At 43.1% G+C, this 18,912-nt stretch overlaps 1 long non-coding RNA gene across 1 annotated transcript; it reads right to left on the bottom strand.

The window, feature by feature from the left end:
- Positions 1–6,729: 6,729 nt before the first annotated feature.
- LOC115471217 lies at positions 6,730–18,394 on the bottom strand. Its single transcript, XR_003942298.1, has 3 exons — positions 18,329–18,394; positions 9,893–10,021; positions 6,730–8,206 (listed from the first exon to the last, which is right to left on the bottom strand). It is a non-coding gene; the product is annotated as an uncharacterized LOC115471217 (long non-coding RNA).
- Between the last annotated feature and the right edge of the window lie 518 nt (positions 18,395–18,912).

Here is an 18,912-nt window from a genome sequence, read left to right as displayed (position 1 = left end):
AAAAAGAATTTATTTTTAAATTTAGAATATAATACTGGGGTAGTTGTGTTAATAAACATTAATAATACAAATAAAAATGGAAAATAAGATGATACAAGTACACAATTGTGCAATACTTTCACTAAGCTCCTAATCCCTAATCTTCCAGACTACCATTCCAAAACCCGAAAAATGTCAACATCCACAATGTGTTTGGTTCCAAGGATTTCGGATAAGAGATTGTGTACCTGTACCTTTTGTTGGACTAATTTTAATACATTTTTATTAACTTTCAGAGACCAAAACAACCTTCTTTATGTCATTTAGGATACCATCACCCGCAGTATACTGTCCTGACCTGAGGAAAGAAGATTTGGCTCTGAAAACGAATTAAAAAATGTTATTTATGTATTTGTTTCATTTGTATTTGTTAATTTATGATTTAGTGGTTGGAATATGTCTATGTTTGAAATTATATCTGCTTTACTTATATTTTGCACCGTACAGGGGGACATGCATCACTGTTTCTTTTAGTGGTGGTATATAGTAGCACAGTCTGGCTTCCTGGTGGTTCAGTTTAATTTTTGTTCGCATATTTCTATTTTTAGTTCATGATTACTATTCTACACTGAATGAGGGTCTATCTGTGTTCTACTGTATGAAAGAGACCAGATTTTCTGTTAGCATTGAATATACGTGTATGATCGACCTGTCCTAATTTGGATTGCCTAGTTTTCCAATAGATGTACTGATGTTCTAATGCCCACCATGATTTCATCTGGGCTTCCCTGCTACTCAGGCTGCTGCTCTATTAGGCTACACTGGCTTAAGCCAGACGACCAGAAAGCCCTGGAATAATAGGCTGCAATAACCGATTCCTTCCATAATTAGAGTGAAAATGTTGTAAAAAATAGCACTGAAAAGCACTTTCCAAGCCACCCACAACACCCCCCCCCCCCCATATACCTCCCACAGCTTCACACCTTCACAATTCTCCACAAGCACTCACCCTCCACTTATACATCAGTGGCATAGCCAAGGGGGGGTATTATGGGGCCTGGGCCACCCCAATTTGGGTTCAGACTCCCTAAATTGAAGCACTATGTGATGGTTTGGTTGGAAGGGTTCCCCAAGCCTTCCTCCAATCGACGCTTGTTTTCTTGAGCTGCCGCACTGCCTGCCCTGCCCCCCCCTCGTGCACATAGTGAAATTGAGCATACACAGGGGAGGCTTACTCCCCCCCACACACACACGTGTGAAAACTGAGCATGCACAGGGGGCAGGCCTCCCTTGCTCATGCTCAATTTCAGTAAAACTAAGCATGGGGGGTGGGGGGGGGGGGAAGCAAGGCAGGAAGAGTGGCAGCTCAGGAAAACAAATATCGGCTGGAGGAGGGTTTCAGCTGGTGGGGCCTGAGGAGCCCCGCCAGCCCAGGTATGTGGGGTTATGGTGGGAGCAGAGAGCAACAGAGTGGTGGGTCAAAATGTTGTGCCCCCCCCCCACTTTGGGCTCAGCCCCCCCCTCCAAAGAAAACCTGAGGTCTGGCTACCTACCTGTTATACTTACATCCATATCACCCTCAAATAACCTTTCACATTGAAACCCCACCCATATTCCAAGAAGTGAAAACCTTTTTAGCAATGCTGAAAATCCCCCCCCCCCCCATGTGTTCAATATTGCCCCTCTGTCTCTATTCCCTCCCCCAATGTGTCTGATTGCACCTCACTGTATCCCTGTCCTTCCCCATGTCCAGCATCTCTCCCTCTTTCTTCGCTCCCTCCTGCACCCATTCCCGGGATCCAACATCTCTCCCTTTCTTTTCTCCTCCTCTCTGGGAATTCAGCAAATGTTAGATTAGATTATTTTATTTAGTCTGCCCTTATCCAGGGCGGATTACAATAAAAATATTCCTAAAATATTGTAAAAGCCCCTGGCCTTGCAGGGTGTTTCCTCCGGGGCTCAGCTCACAATCTGAAGGACCTCTGCTAACACACAACACTCCACACTCGGTCAAACCAAAAAGATCCTCTTTATGTAGTTCACACATTAACTGGGGTCACCCAAAATTTCCCCAAAAGATGCACGTAACACAGTTCTCCTGTGCCCCTAAAAAGGGTGTAATCCAGAGCAAGAGGAAACAAGAAGGAGTTTAGGGCTGAAATTCAGCTCCCTCAGCCAGCCAGCCAGCCAGCCAGTCAGTTAATCCCCCAAAGAAATTATCCCCTCCTCAAACAGAAAAAATGCTCCAGGAGAGTTCTCGTTTCCCTTTCTGTATAGTTCAGTCACTTTTGATTTACAGTTCAAGGTTACAGTTTCCTTCAAGTGCAGTTCACCTTTTTCCCCCCAGCCAAGAACCTTAGCACTTTGGTTCCCTGCTGTAGCAATGCTCCCCACCCCCCTGCACAATAGCAATCAGTCTGTGGCCACCCACACACTTCTCTCTCCAAATACAGTTCCAGAGGCTTATCTTTACTCATTCCCTGTCCATTTGTACCTCAGAATGCAGTGCAACCGCTTGGGAAGGCTGTAGGCTCTCCTCCCATTCCATCTCTCCTCTCCCTTCCACAGATCTCCTTCAAACCTCTGTTCCTCAAAGTCTTGAGGAATGCAGCCTTCTCCTCCTCACAGGTGACAGCGATTTTATATTGATTCTTTATCCAAGGGAACTGGTCCTCCTGGCTCACACTCCCCTGCTGGCCAATGGCGAGATTGACTTTCCTTCTCTGCACCTGATGAGACCAGCTCCGGGATAAAGAGTCTCTGGCTGGTTTTGACTCCCTCCCTCCTCCCTGATGGATTCTGGGTAGGGTAGTTCTGGCTCCTGAAGCTTCTCAGGAGGCAAAAGGGACCTGGTTTTATTACAATATACAATAAGTAAAATACAAAAAACAGTAAAATCGAAATACATCACTTAAACAGGACAATGAAAAGCCTTGAACCAAAGAAAATCTCTTAGGTGCTTTCGAAATGCTGGCTCACATTTGAGCTGTAATGGCAGACTGTCCCATTCAATAGAGCCATGGATGGAAAAAGTACCCATCCTAATGAGTTCCAGGCGCAAATGTTCCTCTCTCTCCCGCCCCATCCCCACCTGTGGGTCCAGTATATCTCCCTCTTCCTCCACCCCTAGACAGGTCCCAACATCCTTTCCTCCTCCACTCCCACTCTTACCCCCACCCCATGCGTCCAGTATATCTCCTCTCCTTCCCCCACAGATCCCAGCATTATTTAGCCCCCCCCCCCCCCCCGACATCACCTCACTTGGGGTATAAAAGCCCTTTCCTTTCCCTTGTCCTGAGGAGAGTGTTTCTGGTGTTATGGTGGGTGATCATCTGGCATCCAGTGATCACCAGATGGTGTGATTTAATATTAAGATAGATGTGAAGAGGGTTCATTCAAAAGTGAAGGTTCTGTACTTCAAAAAAACTAACTTTGTTTAGATGGGGGATTACCTCAAGGGATTCTTGTCTGGATGGGAACATTTGGAAAGCAGTGGGCAAAACTGAAAGGAGCAAAAGGAGAGGAATGGCCAGTAGAAAAAAGGAGGTGATGATGCTCCTGTGTAAGACTGGAGAAGGGGGTCTAATGTGTGTGACTTGGTGAATCTGTATACTTTCTGAATTCAGCAGGGAATCCAATGTATTGCTTTATTTTACAGAGACATCTTGGAGAAATCCACACAGGGAATGGACGTGCTGTCACAAACATGCATATATACACACACAAAACACAAAGAAAAAGCTAAGGGGCCCTTTTACTAAGGTGAGCTGAAAAGTGGCCTGCGCTGGTATAGGCGCATGTTTTGCACACACGCAGGTCTATTTTTCAGCATGCCTAGAAAAGAGGCGTTTTTTGTGGCCAAAAATGGATGTGCGGCAAAATTAAAACCAGCACGCATCCATTTTCGGCCTGAGACATTACCACCACCCATTGACTTAGTGGTAAGGTCTCACACGCTCTTAACCGGGCGGTAAGCATCAGTGCATGTAAACTGCTTTCACCGCTGGGTAAGCGCCACATGGTAAAAAATAGAAAATATTTTCTACCGTGTGTTTCTACCGCATTACCTTGCTCTAACAAGCTTGCACTGAAAATGAGTTTTAGAAAAAAACCTGACTAACGGGGTCTTTTACTAAAGATTAATGCGTTATCTGCAGCAGGGCCCATAAGAATAAAATGGGTCCTGTGGCAGATAACTTGTGCTAACCATTAGTAAAAGACCTCCAAACCCCTGGATTCTATATAGTGTGTTTAGAGATCTATGCCAAAATCGGTGCTTATCAAGCTAATGAGCGCTGATAACAGCACTTAACAAGCAATAATGAGCACTAATTGGCACTGATTAGAATTTAGGCGCACAAGTTGGTGAGCATATTCTGTAACGATGTGCACCAAACTTCTAGCGTGTAGGCAAAAAGGGGTGTGGTTATGAGCAGGCAAATGGCGTTTCATGGGCATTCCAAAATTTATGCGCCTAGTTATAGAATATGGCTCAGTGTGCCTAAATCTACATGCTGGGATTTACGCCATGTTTTCACTGGTGTAAATGGATATATGTAGGTTTAAGCGCTGAAATATCAACTAAGTGTATTCTATAATCGGCACCTAAATCTAGGCACCAATTATAGAATACGCTTAGTTGGCACTGATTTCAATGCCAATTTTTTAGGCGCCATATATAGAATCCCCCCCCCCCCCCCCAAAGTGTCTAAATGACATGGTGTTAGATTGGTAACATCGTAGTTTTGGTAGCTGTCCTGAATTAATTCTAACCAAATCTAAACATGAAAATTTCTGTATTGCTCTTATGTAATACCACTGTCATGTGTCACAACTAGGGGATGCCCTAAAGGGCATTTTCGAAAGAGAAGGGCGCCCATCTTTCAACACAAATTGGGAGATGGGCATCCTTCTCTCAAGGTCGCCCAAATCAGCATAATCCAAAGCCGATTTTGGGCGTCTCCAACTGCTTCCCGTCGCGGGGACGACCAAAATTCCTGGGGGCATGTTGGAGGCATAGCGAAGGCGGGACCGGGGCGTGCCTAACAGATGGGCGTCCTCAAGCGATAATGGAAAAAAGAAGGGCATCCCTGACGAACACTTGGCCCGACTTTACTTGGTCCTTTTTTTTATGACCAAGCCACAAAAATGTGCCCTAAATGACCCGATGACCACCGGAGGGAATCGGGGATGACCTCCCATGACTCCCCCAGTGGTCACTACACCCCGAAAAAACAACTTTAAAAACTTTTGTCTTTTTTTTTTTTTTTTTTTTTTTAGAGTATGGGTGAAGGATGTCCTTCGCTATACCTCCATCTCTGTGATGGCAGTTGAGGATGTCCTTCCTATGCCTCCGTTCCTGTGACAGCAGTTGAGGACGTCCAAAACGTGGATGTTTCTGTGAGAAGGATGTCCATGCCTTTGCTATGCCTCTGACACCTCCTTTATTTATTTGGATTTTGGATCACAAGTAGCAACAGTGGGATTTGAACTGGCCACCTCTGAATTGCAAGACCAGTGCTCTAACCACTAGGCCACTCCTCCACTCCACTCCCTTGAAATTTGGCCATCCCTGGGAGGGGGTATGTGTGTGTCAGTGGGGGCATAACGAAGGCATGGACGTCCTTCTTTCAAACATTTTGGACGTCCTGAACTGCCCCCCCCCCCCAGGGATGGCCAAATTTCAAGGGGGAGGAGTGGCCTAGTGGTTATAGCACTGGTCTTGCAATCCAGAGGTGGCCAGTTCAAATCCTACTGCTGCTACTTGTGATCCAAAATCCAAATAAATAAAGGGGGTGTTGGAGGCATAGCAGGCATGGACGTCCTTCTCACAGAAACATCCACATTTTGGATGTCCTCAACTGCCGTCGCAAGGACGGAGGCATAGCGAAGGACGTCCTTCATGCATACTCTTTAAAAAAAAAAAAACATCCCTGGACTTGTGTTTTTCTAAGATTGTAGACGGCTAGTATACACACAGCTTGTCTGCATGTATGAAGCCATCTTTGGCATGCACAAAGCAGCCACGCATAATGCTTGGCTGCTCTGCACTGGCTTCCCCTCTTTAGGAGGAAATCGTGTGCAAACGAGCTAACAGCGAGCAGCTCATTTGCATGCGATTTCCTTCATGCATACCTGTTCCTTTCCGAATCGCTAAAGGATCGGTAAGGGAAGGGCTTTTTCAGTTCAGTTAGTGGGACCAGTGCACTACGAATGCTGGCTCCTCCCATGACTAAATGGCTTGGATTTGGTCGTTTCTGAGATGGGCATCCTCGCTTTCCATTATCGCTGAAAATCAGAAACGACCAAGTCCTGGGGATGACCATCTCTAAGGTGACCTAAATTTGCTGATTTGGGCGTCCCCAACCGTATTATCGAAATGAAAGATGGCTGCCCATCTTGTTTTGACAATACGGGTTTCCCCGCCCCTTGCTGGAGCATTCCTGCAAGGACGTCCCCAGGAAAACTTGGGCATCCCTTTCGATTATGCCCCTCCTAGTGTACTTGTCCCAGTCTTAACGTTTCTACTGGAGCCAAGGACTACTTGAATGGAGTCTGCCTTTCTATAGCGGAGAGGGCTGACCGAGGAAGTCCCTTTATACTATGGCTGAGCTACCCTGCACACTACTTTAACCTTTCAGGTATAGCCCACTCCTCTGGCCTAAGGCAGCTGCCTAGCGAATAACCAAGCCTCCACAAGGTTTGAATAAACCAAAATACCATTTATTCTAGGTATAACAACTTTCATTTATTTAAACAGTGCTGCACTCTTCACATTCCAGAGAGTAACATAATTCAGCAAAAGTATTTCTTGGCTTCCCACCGCAATTATATAACAGAAAGTTCACTAATACTCTTGATCACAAGCTTGCAGAAAATACCTTATACAACATACTATGTCCATTTAAACAACAGACTTCTGCACCAAGTCTCCAAGCAGATACAGCTTTTGTCCCAGGCTGCCCTCCTAGTCCCTCTTCCACATCCTGCCTCCAGCTACCCCTCCCCCAAGACTCCTGTCATGTTTGGCTAGCACATCTCTTAGGTAAGGACTTATCTTGACCTTTGTTTCTGCTTTTCTTTTGAACCTTTGAGTTTTAACTGGGTATAGCAACTGGTTAATTCCTAACCTCTATGACTCCTGGGGTCCTGACCCAGCTGGTGAGTCACACATGCTGCTTGTTGTTTGGTGACAAAGTTGTTACCTTCACTGGGTGTTGCAGCAGTTAAAGCTTGAGCCTCACCCAGTCAGTTGTTTCTCCACAACTTTTGTTGTCTATGTTTTTCTTCCTCTATTACTACAGCACTACTATAAGTGGACTGATACTAAAGCATCTCCATTGTTTCTCTTTGGATATCAGTCAGTCATGACAGCCCAGGATCCCACCAAACCATAAGCTTCGCTGGCCTATTCTTTTCCAGATTTTGAACCACCCTAGGTGAGCTGAGGATATGTCCTAAAGTTCTGTCTAAGGAGAAGGCCACGATCCACCTCCTTGAGGCATTCTGCTGTCCCAGTCTAGAGCACATGTCATGCTTTCACTCCAGCCTTTGCTGCCATCTAGCAGGGATGAGGAATGAGGCTTCAAGACTAATAGAATTACTTATATCTTTCTGGTTACTACCTCTGTCTTTGGAATGCTACTGTCCATCAAGAAGTTCATTGGCTCCTAGATCTTTATCGAATCATTCTCAAGGGCAGCCTAGAAGCCACCAGAGTTCAGTTATTCCCTTTCCCTTTGTTGTGAAGTCAACTGGGAGCATCTTTGCATCTTTGACGCTTAATCAAGTTGATTATATTCATTCCCTTCTTTCGGAGTAGGACCCTTCTTTTGTAAGGCTTTCTGAGTAGTCTTGTCAACCTCTTTTGGTGCTCCAATGATTTCATTGTCTTCTCCTAACCATAACATGCCATCAATAGATTTGCTCTTTACCATGCCTGGACCTGAAAGCCTCTTCTGATCCAGAGTAGACTCCATTAGTACTGCCAAATTCTTAGCTCTGTGAACTTTCCAGAAGTGTTTAATTTTGTTAAGAGTTACTGCTTCTTTTCTCTTGGTTTCTGCTGCCACCGGACATTCAAAGGCTCTCAACCAATGAAACACATTCACCTTTTTGCTGTGTCTAGCCTCTGTGATCAGTTTGATGGACACGAGGAATCCAAGAACTACCAGAACAAGAAAACTGGCAGCAATTAGACCTTTCTTCATATTCTCCTTCATGTTCTCTAGCAAGAGCAAAATAGTAAATGGAAATCAGATCAATCAGAATTTGCACCTTTTCTCTATAATGCAAGCATGAATCTCACATATAAAGAGCAATTTTCAAAGGCTAGTCACCCGTGTAAATGAAGTTTTGAGGATGGATTCCTGGTTTGGGGTTAAGCCAGGGGTCTCTGGACCTTAAGAACCTCAAACTAGTAAGGTTTTCAGGATATCTGTAATCAATGTTGTTCAAAGTACTAGGGCAGGGGTAGACAACTCCGGTCCTCGAGAGTCGCAGGCAGGTCAGGTTTTCAGGATATCCGCAATGAATATGCAGGAGATAGATTTGCAAGCACTGCCTCCATGGTATGCAAATCTATCTCCTGCATATTCATTGTGGATATCCTGAAAACTTGACCTGCCTGCGGCTCTCGAGGACCGGAGTTGCCTACCCCTGTACTAGGGCAAAGTACTTAAGTAAAGGTAAAAATAATTGTACATTTTAATACTTAAGTAAATAAAATAAAACAAAACAACTAAGTAAAGTACAGTGAGAACACAATAAAATGTACTTAAGTGAAAGTAAAAAAAGGTTATTGCCTAATATAATACTTTTTGAGTGAAAAGTACCACAACTGCAATGAATGTTGTCAACAGTTTTATTTCAACAACTCTATTGCTCTATAATTCAATCTATTTTGCTTTCAGTAAAACTAAATTTTGAAAATAACTGTCACTCGTGCAAGTGCGCTTGTGAGTCATTAATGCAGCAAAGCTTAAAAGGTGTTCAACAACTTCACTGGCAGGATGTGGAGTGTTCAGTCTGATAAAAAGTTCCTTCAGGTCAGGCCAGGCTGCAATATTACTGATTTCTTTTGATTGGGTCTGCAGGTATTGGATCAGGGGAATCTCTGCCCTGAAACACTTGATTTTCTCATGACAAAGAATGCTGTTATCATCATCATTGTCATTATCATCTGCATTAGAAGTAGTGCTGTCTAATTCATCACTTGCATCTTCATCTTCATCCTCGTTATGAGTTCAATTACAGAGAAGGCTTTTACAAAGTGGGAATCATTGTCTATGTTATTCAACAAATTTTCATCTGATGGCAAACTCTATTTGAATTTCTTCAAGAACTGAGGCAAGAATGTCAAATGTGTGGGAACCCTCTAGTCCATCCAACATATGTCTGTTCACCAAGAATTGCAACCATGTTCCAGGTTTTTTTTACTTGATTTACTGAGGAATCGTTTACATCTCACCTCTGCTTTTCATTTTTACTTTTAACTGCAATCATCAGATGTAACTGAGTAAAAGTAATTCAAATTGGTGAAATTATTACTTCAGTAAAAGTAAAAAATGTTTCCTGTACTTCTTTACAAGTAAAAGTGATAAAGCATTTACACTTAACTACATTAACTACTTACATTTACTTAGTTACTCTAAAACACTGCCTGTAATGAATATGTATGAAATATGTTTACATATCATGAAGGTAGTGATTGTGGAAATTTCCTCACACATATTCATAGTGATACCCCATAAACCAACTGACTTGTAGCCCTCAAGGACCAGTATTTGAGACCCCTCAGCTGGAAAGGCAACAAGATGTGTAGTTTGGGCAGAAAGAAAGTATTCACAAGAAGAATATACAAATCTCTATGTGTATTTTTCTTGGCAATTTTCAAAGGTAAAATACTACCTACCTTCTGTTTGAGAAGTGAGCAAGTATCCACAGATTTTGCATCTGCAAGCACAGGTTTGAAAATTGCCCTCTTCAATCCAATCAGGATCTCACTTCAGTCACTTCTGGGACAACCAGTTACGTGCACTACCTAGGAGTAGGAAGGAAACCAGATGTCATTATGTGTATATGCAGCTGGGAGAGTGGAGACACACCATGGAAGATGAACTTCCCCTCCACGTCCTTGTTAAAGCAAAGAATAAAGCCCAGGAGACACAATTTATAGGCAGTTCAAACTAATACAAACATAGGGTCCTTTTATAGAGCGGTGGTAAGCCCAACGCACGCTTACCGCTCGCTCTTCCAGGACCTACGGTAGTCCCACCCCAAGCGTGCATCATTTCTGGGGAGAAAAGGAAACCCCTGGAAATGGATTGCATGGCGGTAACCTGGCAGTAATTGGGCATCACTGTGCACTGTCCGGTTACCGCCAGGTTAGCACAGAAGCCCTTATCGTCACCTCAATGGATGGCGGTAAGGACTCGAGTTATATTACCACATGGTCATATGTGTCTGGGGCCTTTTTACCCGCTACGGTAAGAAGGGCCCTGGCTCATGGGAAAAACAGCCCCTGCCTCTAACTCAGGGCCCTTTTTCCCACAGTTTGATAAAAGGACCCCAAAATAAATTAAACATACAATACCAGACACAAGAATTTAACAATTTCTCAAATTTCAATACAATCAGTTTTCTGCTGGGCAGTTTTCAGTTTCCAGCAAGGCCTCAGACCAACTGAATTTCTAAATTAAAAGCATCTTTAAATAAAAATGCCTTTAATTGTTTTCAAAATTGTACATAGTTCTTTAAAGTACGTATATTATCTGGAAGCAGATCCATAACCTGACACCCTCCGTATAAATATTCTAGATCTGTACTCATCAAGACAAATATACTTAATAGATGGTGCATCTAAAAGTAATTTACTGCTTGAACAGAGAGATCGTTGAGGGCAGTAAATTCTCAATAAGGTTGCCAGTGTGAGAGGAGCATCATTATTCGTACATTTATAGATAAGTGTCGGGATCTTAAATTGTGAATGTAACTTTACAGGAAGCCAATGGAGCTTTATCAATACTGGGGTGATATATTCAAATCTGTGTGTCTTTGTTAACAATCTTGCCAATACATGTTAAGCCACTTGAAGTGATCTTATCATGTAATCTGGTACTCCTAATATTAATAGCGCATTACGATAGTCAAACAACAGCATAATATGTGCTTGAATCACTGTTCTAAAATTGTCTTCCGATAGTAAGTCCTGTTGTCTTCTGATAGTAAGTCCCTTAATCTTCTTAACAACTTCAACTTAAAAAATATAAATGTTATCAAATTGCTGACATGGTTTTTGAAAGACAGAGATGAATCCAGAAGCACCCTTAGATATTTAAATTCTCGCTTTATCAGGATGTGAATCTCTCCCATCTCAAATTGTACTGGAAAACTCATGTCTGACTGGTCATAGAGAATTATTATCTGGGTTTTTAACATATTAAGTTTGAGTCTATTTGCTGTTATCCAACTTTTAGTTGATGAGAGAAATAATCTCAAGCAATTAAATCCCTCTCCAATCAAATTTTCAAAGGGAAAAAAATTGTATATCATCAGCGTATAGCCAGTAAAACACTCCCAACCCTCTAAGAAGCTTACAAAGAAAAAGCATATAAATATTAAAAAGAAACAGAGACAGGGCTGAGCCCATTATGGACTCCTGAAAGAACTTTCATCCACTTAAAAAATAACCCTGAGAGGTCTCCACTCAAAAAACTCTTACCACACTAAAAAAAAAAAAAAATATATATATATATCTAAACCATGCAGAGACTTTTCCCCTTATACCTATTTCCTCTAGGCGGTCCAATAGGAGGTCATGATGTATTGTGTCAACAGTCAAAGGCTGCAGAGATGTCAAGTGCAACCACAATAAAATTTACTCCTCTGTCAAATCCTACTGTGATGCTATCACACACTGTGATTAACAGTGTCTCTGTACAAAACTTAGGCCAGAATCCAAATTGGAAATCATCTAAAATCTGATGGTCCTTGAGAAAATCGTGGCGATGAATCAATACTACTTTTTCCCAGATTTTTGCAAGTTAGAGAATCAATGAAACTAGTCTATAATTGCCTATATCATTTGTCCTTTAGATTGTAAGCTCCTTTGAGCAGGGACTGTCCTTCTATGTTAAATTGTACAGCGCTGTGTAACCCTAGTAGCGCTTTAGAAATGTCAAGTAGTAGTAGTAGTAGATATGTAGCTGTTTGTTTTTATAAAGAGGCTTAACTATTGCTTTTTAACATTTTTCTGGAAAGTTACCCTTGCATAATGATTTATTAATGACCATAGTCAAAAATGGTAAAAGGTACATTTTTAAAGACTTCACAAATGTTTGGAGAACAGACATCTAAAGAGTTAGTAGAGTTGTTTACCATGCTAAAGATCTTCTCTACCTGAAGTACTGTGACTGAAGAAAATTCACACCACCTATTCCTTATTTTGCTATCTAATCCTACCTTGGGAAGGTTATTTGATTCAAAAGAAAGCGGAATGTCCTCCACTTTCTTATAAAAAGTTTCTGCAACCATTTGACTAATAATTGTACCATCAATAAGATCCCTCTTCTGATCCAGACCCACAAGCTGCTTCACTATAGAAAACAGCTCTTTGGGAGTGGATTCTGCTTTCTGAATCTCCTTATCATAATAGATCTTTTTCCTAGGTTTGTCATCTTTAGGTAGTTCTCAAGACAATCCCTATAATCTATCAGTGAATAATGATCTAGATGTTCTTTCAGTATTGTTCCTTCCTACGCAATAACTGCTTTATTTTTATTTTTTTTCAGAGGCTTGATATACTGCATGAGGTCCAGCAAAGCTACTGAGCAATTTATAATACTAATACAAAATAAATGGGAAGGAGACAGGAGGGAGGGGTGACAATGGAATGCAGATTATCCAAAGGTCACAGAGAATAGGTGAGTTTTTAGTTGTGATTTTAATTTACTATAAGAGGTTTCCATGAGGAGAAGGAGCGGGAGGGCATGCCACAGAGTGGGACCTACAAAGCTGAAAGAAGATTCCTGAGAAAGAGTTAGACGAAAGGAAGGTACAACAAATAGGTTCACAGTGGAAGAACAAAGAGAACATGCGGGGGTATAAGAAGTATTACCGAATTAAGGTAACAAACGGCACCTCCCAGAGTTTGGAAGGAGATCAGAGACAAAAAAAAGCTGACCGTTGAGAATTTCCTAGAGGCCTTGGACTATCCACATGTAGATGAAAAGACAACAGTGTCAGAACAAGTTGACATCTGGAATACACACTTAGCCAAGACCTTAGAGAAAACAGCACCACTAAAAAAGGTCTTATGCCCCACTCACAAACGCTCACCTTGGTTTTCTCCAGAACTTCAGATCCTTAAACGTGAAGGACAAAAACTGGAAAGGAGATGGCACAAATCTCACCTGGATGAAGACAGGCTAAACTGCAGGAAGAACATGGCAAAGTACCGCCAAGCTTTAACAGCAACTAAAAAACAGCATTTCTCTCAATGCATTGCACAGGCTGCCAATTCAACCAAGCAGCTGTTCAGTATAGTAAACAGCCTACTGCAACCCCCACAACAAGACCAGCCTGCCCAGTCTAAACTGAACTATGATTTTGCTGCATACTTTGCCAACAAAATTAAAAGTCTCCACCAGGATTTACAGGCAATTCCACCCAGTGCCCAACCAGTCAAACAGGGGTGTACAAACTCGCCCCCTCCTAACAGAGACAGATGGAACACTTTTAACCTAATGACAGAGGAGAGCCTTGACAAAATCCTAAGAGACCTTCGACCAACTACCTGCTCCCTCGATCCCTACCCATCAAAGATAGTGCAGCAGGCATGTATGGGCCTTATAGAAGGCGCCACAAAAATTGTGAACACCTCTCTTTCTAATGAGCAACTACCAACCAGGGGCGTATCTGCGTGGGGCCTCAGGGGCCTGGGCCCCCGCAGATTTCGCCCTGGACCCCCCTACCGCTGCCAACCCTCCCCCTCCGTTGTTGTCGCCTACCTTCGCTGGCGGGGGACCCCAACCCCCGCCAGCCGAGGTCCACGTCCTCCTGCCGCTGCCGGCTGCCGTTAAAAGAATTCCGTCAGCTGGCGGGGGACCCCCAACCCCCGCCAGCCAAGCCGAGGTCCTTTCATTTCTTCTTCCAGTAAAAATATTCAAGTAACAATACAAAGTTCATTCTGTTCATTCTGTTCATTCTGTTTCTGAGTCTGACGTCCTGCACGTACAACGTGCAGCGACATCAGACTCAGAAGAAACTTTCGGCGCCAGCTTTACTGGAAGAAGAAATGAAAGGACCTCGGCTTGGCTGGCGGGGGTTGGGGGTCCCCCGCCAGCTGACGGAATTCTTTTAACGGCAGCCGGCAGCGGCAGGAGGACGCGGACCTCGGCTGGCGGGGGTTGGGGTCCCCCGCCAGCGAAGGTAGGCGACAACAACGGAGGGGGGAGATTGGCAATGGCAGCGGCTGGGGGGAGGGGGATCGGCAATGGTGGCGGCGGCGGGGGGGGCTATAATGTGCCCCCTCACTCTGGCCCTGGCCCCCCCTACCGCCGCAGTTCAGATACGCCCCTGCTACCAACAGCATTAAAAAGTGCAGTAGTTCGCCCTCTGCTGAAGAAAAACAACCTTGACCAGGACAAACTTCAAAGTTACAGGCCAGTATCCAACATCCCGTTTCTAGGGAAACTCATAGAACAAACAGTCTGTGTTCAACTTAATGAATGGCTAGAAAAGAGTAACTGGTTAGATCCATGTCATCTGGATTCAGACCCGGTTATGGAACAGAAACGGTCCTCGTATCCCTGCTAGATGATCTTCACAGAAACCGAGACAAGGGATTCGCCTCGATGTTAGTACAGCTAGATTTCTCAGCAGCTTTTGACACTGTGGATCATGATATCTTGTTAGCACGACTGACAGAAACAGGTATCAATGGAACAGTACTTGCCTGGTTCAGATCCCATCTATCAGACAGGCAACAATCCATAATGTTTGGCAGCAACTCATCACCACCAAGGACACTGACCTGTGGGGTACCACAAGGATCGATACTGTCACCTATTCTGTTCAATATCTACCTCAAGCCACTAGCTGAGCTGATTCGGACAATGGACACTCAGTTCTACATCTATGCGGACGATATGCATCTACTCATACCCATTGAACCTGACTTACATACAGCCTTGAATAAACTGATTACTTGTCTAACATCAATTCAAGAATGGGCTAAACACAACAAGCTTTGCCTGAACAGAAGTAAAACTGAGCTTCTCTGGGTCCCTAACACAAGTGAATACATACCTGACATCAAAATCCCTTTTGGGAAGTATGAACCCCCCCTCAAATACAAGTTAGGAACCTTGGAATACAGTTAGATTCAACACTTACTCTGATTCCCCAAATCCAAGCAACCTTCAAGAGCTGCTTCTATTATTTGCGACAGCTACGCTGCCTCTCTCCTTACATCGAGAAGGTAAATCTTATCCCAGTTGTGCATGCCATGGTAACATCAAGACTGGATTAAAGCAATGCACTATACAATGGTCTGACTACAAAGGGCCTGCACCAGCTCCAGTTGATTCAGAATGCAGCAGCAAGACTCATAGAAGGTTGCAAGTGACGTGACCACATCACACCATTTTTGTAAAACTTCATACAGGGCTAAATTTAAAACTCTATGTCTGATCTTCAAGGCCCTGAAAGGAAATGGCCCCAAGTATCTGAAGAATAGGATGATCCTCCACACACCGCCAAGGACACTAAGGTCCTCCCAAGGACTTTCACTAACTACACCCTCTCCAAAAGACATTACACGATGTGATACCCGCAAGGGAGCCTTCTCCGGAGTAGCCCCCACACTCTGGAATGCATTGCCTGAAAGATTCCACTTAACACAAGACTACAGGAAGCAGGTGAAAGCTTGGCTCTTCAACCAAGCCTTTAATGGAAGAAGTAACTAACTTGTTAGTATCACTCACACACACAAGGATTGATTCGGGCTGCACATACTGCAGCGGGACATGTTTATCCACTCCTACCCTAGCTGAGATGATATTTAACCATCTCTGTGATCTCGTGTGCAACTTTCTTCAAATCCGTCACCTTACTTTCTAATTCTTCCTACTTTTTACTCATCTATATGTTACAACTTTGCCTTACCCTTCACTACCAATTATAATGTTCTATTACGTATTGTGTAGTCATTGCAAATAGTATACCATGCCATACTTTGTATTGTTACTTGAATATTTTTACTGCTGTAATTGCCTATTGCTTATGTTTGATCTATTTTTACTGTACACTGCCTTGAGTGAATTCCTTCAAAAAGGCAGTAAATAAATCCTAATAAATAATTAAAAAATAAATAAGGTAAGCAGGAGCAGTCAGGAAACGTTATTTGTAAGCAAGACAAATAATTTTAAACTTAATACATACAGAGACGGGCCAGCCAGTGCTCCGAGTGAAGTGGTGGAGTGACGTGGTCAAAAAAGTGAGCCAAATGCAAAGGTTTAACAGCAGTCAATTGAAAGAGCTGAAGGCACTTAATGGAATATAGAGGGAGACCAGGGTAAAGTGAGTTGCAGTAATCTAGATGGGAAATGACGATGGATAGGAGGACAGAGCAGATAAGGTTAGGGTCTAAATAACAGCAAAGGGGGCGGATATGATTTGGAGCAAAGAATGCTAAACGGATTACTTTGTCAATTTGAGACTTGAAAGTCAGCCGAGAGTCAGAGAAGGGGAAGGGGTGGTTGTTGATCAAAGGAGTCGGCGGAAGGAGGGATCTTGGATTCAATCAAATCTGCAGAAGACCAAGGGGTGACCTAAAACTTTTGTTTTCACTGGGGCAATGAGATCTAAACAATCAGATAATGAGGAAACCCACTTTCAACTATGGAATTAATGGACAAATCCTCTGATTCACTCAACATGAGAAGCCAGTGAGTCTTCAATTGGGGTAAACAATCAGACCACAGGTTTGTATATTAGTTAGCTGTTTACTTTTACATTTCATTTCCTGAATCTCCAATTTACATAGTAGAGAACAATGATCTGTCCAAGATAAAGGCACAACAACAAGCAGCAAGACTACATCCAAATTATCTGAAGAAAAATCAAATCTAATATATGCCCCACTTTGTGTATAGGTTATAGAGAGGAAAACACATCTAAAAACGATGTCTACTTTCACCACCGGATCTATCCGGTGGCCTAGCTGCAACATGGGAACAAATCCAAAAAGGCTAAAATGAACATATCTGTAACAAAATAAATTTTGCACAACATAATGGAAAATGTCAAAACTATCCTAGGCCTCCAAAGTCTAAAGTGGTAACCAGCAAAGTCTGCACAGCTGCCCTCCAGAGCCAGCTTAACCATTAGGGGACCATTATTCTCTTTGAAAATTTACTAGGATATTTTATAGCATGGAAAAGGACTCATAAAATTTTGCCACCAAATACTCGTGTATGTGTGTTGGCAAGATGACACCTACTTATATACACACCATATGTAGGCATTCACAGAGGCAAAGTTTTGGTGAATCTGAGTCAGACTACACTCCCTCCACCTTCACTCATACGTCTCACCAGTCACCACCACCCATGGCTCTGCTTTCAGTTATCTGGGCTCTAAGCAACGGAACAACCTAAACTCCATGTCAGGAACCAGCCAACCCTCTCTTCCTTCAGACAAGCTCTAAAAGCCATCTCTTTTCTATCTCCTTCCCTTGTACTACGCAGTCTTCCCTCCCTGCCTACTTTCCTCCTTATAGTCTGTGTTTTGTAAACTGCTTTGATGACTATGTGTAGGCCTTTGGTGGTATATCAAATGTGTCAAATAAATAAAGTACATGCACACATTTGTACCTTCAGAGCAAGTGTGAAGTTGCGCTTGAGAATTTGCACACTAGTGGACTGGTTCTGTCTAGCCATTTTATAAAGCCTTTAAAGGGCCTAAATTGCCTGTATAAAATAGGCATCCTTTTGGAATTTTGACATAGATAACTATGTGCTAGGGAGAGCCCTCCTTATCCTGATGTGGCCCTGAGAGAACTTGCCATTATTTGATGTTTACTAGGGCAAGTAGGCACCACTCATTTATGTTTGCCAGGGAGATCTTCCCTTTCCCTGATGTGTGCTAGAGAGAGAGAGAAAAATACCTTGTATTTATCCCGCACACATTAGGGAGAGATATTCCCCTTGCACAACGTGTGCTGTACAGAAACATTCCTCTTCCCTGATGTGTTCCAGACAGAGAGAGGTATTACCCATATTCCAAAACACAGAAGAGACCTTTCAGCTCCCATCATCTGAATTTTTTGTTAAAAAGATTGTCATACCTTTTCCACATCAGGAAGAAAATCGCAAGAGGAGCTTTCCCTTTCTAAGGGCTCTTGTGGTACAACTCTTCAACCTTTGGACTTTCAAAGGAAGGCGTGAAACTTCCCTTCAGAAGCACCTTTGACCCTTGTGCTCAGAAACAGACAGCAACAGTAATACAGGACGAATAGGTTTCTGATACCATTGTGTGAAGTGTGACTTCAGCCAGGATTCCAACTATTCAGCACATGGAGAGCTCGGAACAGAAAGTACTGCAGCTCCAGTGCAACAGATTAGGCAGACTTCTTATGGGTAGCACAACAACAAGAGAATGGGAGAAGGAATAACACAAGACAAAAAGACAGAAGGGAAAGACAGAGGAACAGGAAAATCAGAGAAGAATTAAAGAAACAGAGCATCATTCTCAATCCTTCCTTCCTTACCCAGGGATAAGGATGTGGCTTCCTTACTTTAGAAGTTATTTAAGGTGCTGCGTGCTGGAGAAGCAGATGCCATTGGGATTTTCTAGTTTAGCTTGTGAAGCCTGCAGCCTGCCGTGTATTCTTAATACCCTTACAAATGCATGCATACCAGGTATTTCACA

Source organism: Microcaecilia unicolor, chromosome 5, assembly GCF_901765095.1.
Source record: "Microcaecilia unicolor chromosome 5, aMicUni1.1, whole genome shotgun sequence".
Lineage (NCBI taxonomy): Eukaryota > Metazoa > Chordata > Amphibia > Gymnophiona > Siphonopidae > Microcaecilia > Microcaecilia unicolor.
This window is presented reverse-complemented; position numbering and strand designations above follow the sequence as displayed.